The sequence below is a fragment of the Watersipora subatra genome, chromosome 6 (genome assembly GCF_963576615.1).
Source record: "Watersipora subatra chromosome 6, tzWatSuba1.1, whole genome shotgun sequence".
NCBI classification, from domain to species: domain Eukaryota; kingdom Metazoa; phylum Bryozoa; class Gymnolaemata; order Cheilostomatida; family Watersiporidae; genus Watersipora; species Watersipora subatra.
This window is the reverse complement of record NC_088713.1, coordinates 11549495-11556633: the sequence shown is the minus strand read 5'-3', so window position 1 is coordinate 11556633 and position 7139 is coordinate 11549495.

Sequence of the window (7139 nt, the reverse complement as noted above, 5' to 3'; positions counted from 1 at the left end):
CTGCATCTCCTGAAGTTACAGAACTTATTCACACTGCCCACTCATATCATATCATGATAACAACCAAGCATATGAAGCTTGTAGTAATCTGGTAGTCGTGTAACATCTTTAGTATAGTGTTTCCAAGATAAAATATGGTGACTTCTAAAACTCTCCTATGCTATTCAATTACTCATATGTCATTGTTGTTTAGAAATACTGTTATTCAAACACGCTTTTTGTGGTTTGTTTCTAGCCTGCTGCTTATACATGTAAGTGATGATCTTGAGTGATATAATCTTTTGAGCAATTTACATACATTTTTAAAAATCATACACATTAATCATAATTCATCAATTTTCTTACAGTCTGTGTTCACCTTAAAAAACGTTTTGCTCTGTGATGAAACAGACAATGCACTTTAAATAATTAAAAGGGGTTCTCAACGTATAAAATAGAAATACATGAAATTTTACAAACTGGTACATACATTTAGTTAAGCTATAGAAGCTACATGAATCTCCTAGAGTAATGAAGGTTGGAATTATTCTACTAGATTGGATGATGCTGCTGAAAGGTTGTAGTAGTTTTGCTAAGTAAAATAATGAAACTACAATAAAACTTGTTGATACATATCATGTCTTTGCATAAGAACACAAACCCATTTCTAAAAGCTTTTTAAAATGAAACAATAAATTTAGTGTTATGTGTAAAAAATTTTATGTTGTTGAACTAAACAAACTAGCAAAGAGATAGAAATTGGAAACAGAAATTCAAGTTGCAGAAATTGATAAAAAATGCGATTTACAATAGAAGAAACCCTATTTGAATTAAGTATTTTTACTAAGTACAAATCTTAGATATAAATACAGTCAAACATGGATAACTCGAACTTCACGGGACCGAGCAAAAGTGTTCGAATTATCAGAGCGTTCAAGTTATCAGAGCACTGTCACAAGTCCATGTATTTACTTATTTATTAGTAGATACATGTACATATGCAAACTATAATATAAATCAAAAGCACAAATGGTTTGTTTCAAACTAAATGCTTCTAATGTAAAGTTTAAAGTGTTTTTATCAAAAAGTATAGAGATTTTTCTATCACTTGAGATTGGTTTGTTGTTTGAGGTGATGTTATTGCTAGGACGTTTTTTTAGATTGACATTGGCAAAACTTGATCGTTGTTGAAATGCTCAAAAGAAAATACATCTTTTTCTTTTGAGCGTTTTACCGACGATCAATTTTGCCGATTTTTCTTGAAGTTTATGCAACTTCAAGAAAAAGTTACAAAAAAAATCTCTTACTTTACCTGGGATTCGTTGAAAGCAACACTCCGAGGCAGTTCAATTAAACGTTTTACGAGGTTTATCGGTACATTGTATATCACTCACGCTTTTTGAATGGATACTTATTGAATGTACACACGTATTCTGTGTTTAGGTCAAACGATGAATAGTTTTTTTAGCTAAGACAACGTATACGTTTAATAAAAACAATTTTTAAGACGTTTTAAACATTCAACATTCCGACGTTGATTCAACACGCAATCAACGTCGGAAAACTATTCGTCACGGGCTAGCCGGGTCACGCACTCAAGGCTTTTTGCTACGCACATACAAAACAACATGCTGTTTTTGTTTTGTATGTGCGTGGCGAAAATCCTTGCGGGCGTGACCCGGCAAGCCCGTGCTATTAATCGTATAGCAGTATAAATCAAATTTGACCAAACCTTTAGAAAAGTCATTAACAAAATTATTTTGCCGATGGTGGTAATAACAACGCTTATGAATTACGAAAAGATGAGGTTTACCTCTATGGCTTTGAATAAAGTGATTTTCTAAAGCGATAACAACCGTTTCGGTAGCCGTTGGGCAAAAAAACAGTTCAAATTAACAGTGTTGAGTTCGAGTTATCTATAGCAATTTATCATTACGTGGGAACAGACCAAAGAAACCGTTCGAATTAACCATGTGTTCGAGCTATCCGTGGACGAGTTATCCATGTTTGACTGTAAATATAAATATAAATACTTGCGGACATCCTTTTTTGCATTTACAATTAATACCAAGTACCAACTGACAGACCATTGCTAACGAAAATCATATGCTGGTTTTCTTGTCAAGCAATGGCATTACCAAAATATGAAAATACGGTACACTGTAATACTGTAATACTGTACTCTCGGATATAAGCCAACCCTGAAAAAGCAGCACTAAAATTGAGAGCTTAATGGTAAAATTTGCATACATGCTGACCAAGAAAGCTATGACTGACTGTACCAACCATCACGACACAATTTTGCGTAAGAGAATAACTTTTTGCGTATCACCAGCTGCTGTGTAGTTCAGATTGACTCGGTGTATGAGTATGTCCAAGAGCTGCTTGGTATTGCTTTCGTAAGCTTTGCACAATATGTTTATGACTAATGAGTGGTTGCTTAATTAGCCTATCACAGCAGCTGTAATTAAACAAAATGAAACAATCATTTATTTGTGTTGGGTCAATGAGAAGCATTTTTACAGTCCAAGCTGAGCTTCATTTTCTTTTGAAGAAACTTCATCTTTTGTTGCAATTTATCTCGTCCGAATATCAGCCGTGACAAACCCGTTTCAATTAGTAAGGTTTTACTAAATACGGATGAATGATCTTCTGAAATTGTTTATTGAGCAATGGTACTATTGACGTAATTCATTATTTTTAGTGGTAACAGTAATTCTGAAAACAATAATAATATTGCCATCTCATCTGCCTCAGAACAGTCTCAACTTGGTACTAATGGTTGCAGCAAAAAGGTCAAAATACTAATTATAACAAGCAATCTACCATGACCAGCTTGCTTTCTGTTGTGGTTGTTGAGGTTAGGTTAGCATAATTTCATTAAATTTTAGTGCAATTAGAATTATGCACACGTCTTTGGCGCACATTAGGCTTAAGCTGGAGCTTGTTGCTTAGTATATTTTTTGCATTCCAAACTTGGCATATGTCGTAGAATCTACACTACTTTCATTTTACATGAATATTTGTTTTGGGTTGTTTGTTTTATTTCATTGAAGAAAAAAACCCAACAGTGAGAAATGAGGAAAAGTAGGTGAAATCAGGACTCACCTGTGCAGTAGCGTAGCTAGTCACGGAGCTGGGCCTTGCAAATGAATTAGTTACAATACTTTGATAAAAGAACAGCGCCCGCTCAAGTTAATCAAAGAGCTGTTGTTTGAGACTTGACAGGAGATTATTAAAATTGCACTTTGATTGAACTTGACAAAACTTTCAAACATATATAACGTTCCATTCAAGACCCAATGCTGAGAAGACAGATGAAAGTGATGGAGCCATCAAGGAAGGTTCTGCATTATATGTAGTAATTAGAGTAGGATTTTTTAAAGCATGAAATTCTTAGGAAAAAGTACAAAAATTTTAAATTATTTTACTGGGTAGAAAGCTAAATTTTTTAAATTATGAAACCAATGAAAATTTTGCAATTTTTCATACATCATTTTATTTTTGAGTAGCTGCATTACCCGCCTACAGTAACAGATTCACGTGCAGCATAAGGTTTATTGAGAGTTGGCTTTCATACTGTAAAACAACTCCAAATGTGCAGTTACATCTCCCTCTCTCCATCTTTCCCTCTTTTCCCTCTCTCCCTCTCTCCGTCTCTCCCCTCTCCCTCCCTATTCCTCCCCCTCTTTCTCTCCCTCTCTCTCCCTCTCTCTCTCCCCCCTCTCCTCCTCGCTCTCCCTCTTTCTCCCCTTTTCTCCCTCCCTCCTCTCCCTCTTTCCGTATCTCCCCTCTCTCCTCCTCTCCCTCTCTCCCTCCCTCTTCTCCCTCTCTCTCTCCCTCTCCCCCTATTTCTTTCCCTCTCTCTCCCTCTCTCTCCGTCTCTCCCCTGTCTCTCTCCCTCTTTCCGTCTCTCCCCTCTCTCTCCCTCTCTCCCCTCTCTCTCTCCCCCCTCTCCTCCTCACTCTCCCTCTCTCTCCCCTTTTCTCTTTCCCTCTCCTCCTCTCTCTCTCCCCCCCCTCTCCTCCTCGCTCTCCCTCTCTCTCCCTTTCTCTCCATTTCTCTCTCTCTCCCTTAGTTCAACGCAACACTTGCGGATAGACAACATTTTTGGTTTTTGTGTCGGGCGTATGAAGAAACAGCTTTCGGCGTGTGCCTACTTTTGAGCAGGCGACGTATAGCTGGTCATGGCTGATGTAGGGTGACAGTAAGTCGATAGCAGCTGCTATTTTTCTTTTCACAATAGCGTATCGCAACCCTCGGAGTACTCGTGAAAGTTCTGTAATAGTAAGTTACAGTAGGCCTACTCGTAGTTGGAAAAAAATTATTAACTCGGCTGCTGAAGGGAATGAACATGACCCACTATCCTGATTAGCGGCAAATCCAATGTTATTAAGTAGTGGAGATGTGGCAACTCATAGACAATACAACATCGTTTAAGAAACACTTACCTTTTTGATGTGGAAATTTAGTAGGTGAGAAATGCGTTTTTCCAGTGGCTCCAAAAAACAAACGTTTACGTGACCTTCTCGGTACACGTTAGCAGTAAATATTAATTGCATGTAAATAACTACTCGTTAATTTATTTTATTTAACAAATAGTACATTTGTATAGCTGTATAGACACCTTTGTATAGGCCGCAGAACTCAGGAAAGGTGCTTTTTAACACGGCAGAAAATTTGCTGTTGAAAAAGCGTGCTAACCGGGGATTTCGGTTAATGCGCCCGAGCGGTGAAAGAAAAACAACAGAATTGCCACACCTTTATATAAGCCATTTGGCTCAAATCTTCAGTGAAAAGTAGTGGCTAATAGTCCATATTACGAAATTACGATATTACGAAATTACGATAATTAGTACTCATATTAATTCGGTTGGCTTCGTTAGACCGAATGGAAAAAGAAAGACCGCTCTATAATTTATTTACCGTTACTACACATAATAATTCAGTTTGCTTCGTACGACCGAAATTCGTACGACGATTATACTGCTCATATTTGGGAGTTATCGGTAACTCAATATATCGAGAAGACAACTCATACTATAAGCATATCAGTATTTATCGTCCATCCTTACGATGAATAGTAGGTTACGTATTATAATAGAGGCGTGTACTAACCGGAGATTCCCGTTAATGCGCTTTAGCGGTGAAAAAAACCACAGAATAGACACGCCCTTATATAAAAGTAGCGGCTAATAGTCCGAAAAGTACGGTACTCTATAAAGCGGACAGACAGACAACGATTGCCGTTTATATAGTAGATTGGTATATATATATATAGATTATATATATAGATTTTTCTTGGCTTAAATGAATCAAGGAAGTGTTGCTTGGGACTTGACATAAAATGATTAGAATTACTTGTTTGCCGTAGGTTAGTTTACAAAGAGTTTCAAACACCTAAAATATGTTCAGCCTTTGACTTGATGCTAATAAAGGTGAAAATGGTAGATACATCAAGGAAGAGTTTGTGTTACATGTAGGCGATGAATTAGTGTTTATTAAAAAATTTAAAAGCTTAGGAAAAAATGCAGCATCTGTAAAGCAGATGAATAGTGAAATTGTTTAATTTGAAATAATGAAACTGAAGGAAATGTTTTTTTTAATATACTAGAAATTCCGCTATCATACAGCCCCAGGCCAAAGTGATATTGGAAAAAAGAAAGGGTGCAGATGGTTGAGAAATGCAATATTAGCAGTCAAATGACACTGCAGTGCAATAGGATAACTGCAATGGCAGCTGTAATGTACTGGGTGTAGGTGTTTTCATATACAACAAACGGCAATAATGAAAGAAAAGATTATATGTTTATATCTCTCCCCCTGCAATAGGAGAAATGCAATATTGGCCAATATTAGAAGTAGAATGCATTGATATTATTAGAATCACCAAAATTTTTAATATAGTAATAATATACATACAACCAATGCACAATTTTGTTTACATTTCAAAACGTCATAGCTAACAATATCAAGAAGCAATATTTATTATATAGATTTTTAGAAAATCTATTTAAAAAAGTGTTTGGTCATGACAAACAGCAATAACAAAAGGAAAATATTATATGTTTATATCTCTCCCACTGCAATAGGAGAAATGCAATATTAGAAGTAAAATGCACTATTATTATTAGAATAAACAATATTAATAATATAGTAACACTGTAATAATAAAAAACCAATGAACAATTTTGTTTACATTTAAAAAATTTGTAGCTAACAATATCAAGAAGTATCAAAAAGAATATCCAAACTTAGTAATAGTAATACAGTAATAATAGAAAACCAAAGCGCAATTTTGTTTACATTTTAAAACGTCATAGCTAAAAATATCAAGAAGAATATCCAAACTTATAATTAAATATCGTAATCTCATAAAAATCGTTAGAAAAACATATCATCGTCATATCCTTTACTTACACTGCGTTGGACATCAGTTAGAATACCAAAGTACTCAAATGTGTCTGAAATGTCGGTTAATTTGAAATTGGCAAAAATGAAACGATTTCAGTACTCCTACGTTAATCACCGAAACTTTGACAATGCTATGGACTGGTGAAAAGTAAACGTTAATTTTTCGTCAAATGCGCACGATTTAATCATTGTATTCTTTGTCGCTCGGCACTTCAATTTCAAGTCTTTCATAAAATAGAGGCTTGACAAGTTTTAGTAACAATTTTCGTCCAAATAAATCTGTTTATTTGTGTATGCAGTAATACTCCAACGTACGAGAAACTTGAGATTCGAGCAAGCTTTTAAACAAGTTTTAGCACTAACATACGAGCCATGTTTGAGATACGAGCACGTGAGTCAGTTGCTAAGTATGTCGGAGGTGTTTTATGAGAACAGCATCACTCTGTATTTCTTAACTGCTCAGGTTATACTTTTGTGCCGTGTTTTTTGTGTGCGACTTTCAGTGCAGAATTATGTGAATTAAAAGTACTCTGCGTTGACCGAAAGTTTGCCAGTAAAATGAAAGATAATGAAAAGAAAAAGCAAATGATAACAGTTGATATTAAACGGAAAATTATTGAAAAACATGCATAATGTGTATGCGTGATTGAGCTAGCTCAGCAATATGACAGAAATACATCCACAATTATCAAGCCAAAGGATTATATTCAGGGCATTTAGTTCGCAAAAGGACTGGCAATAGTTTC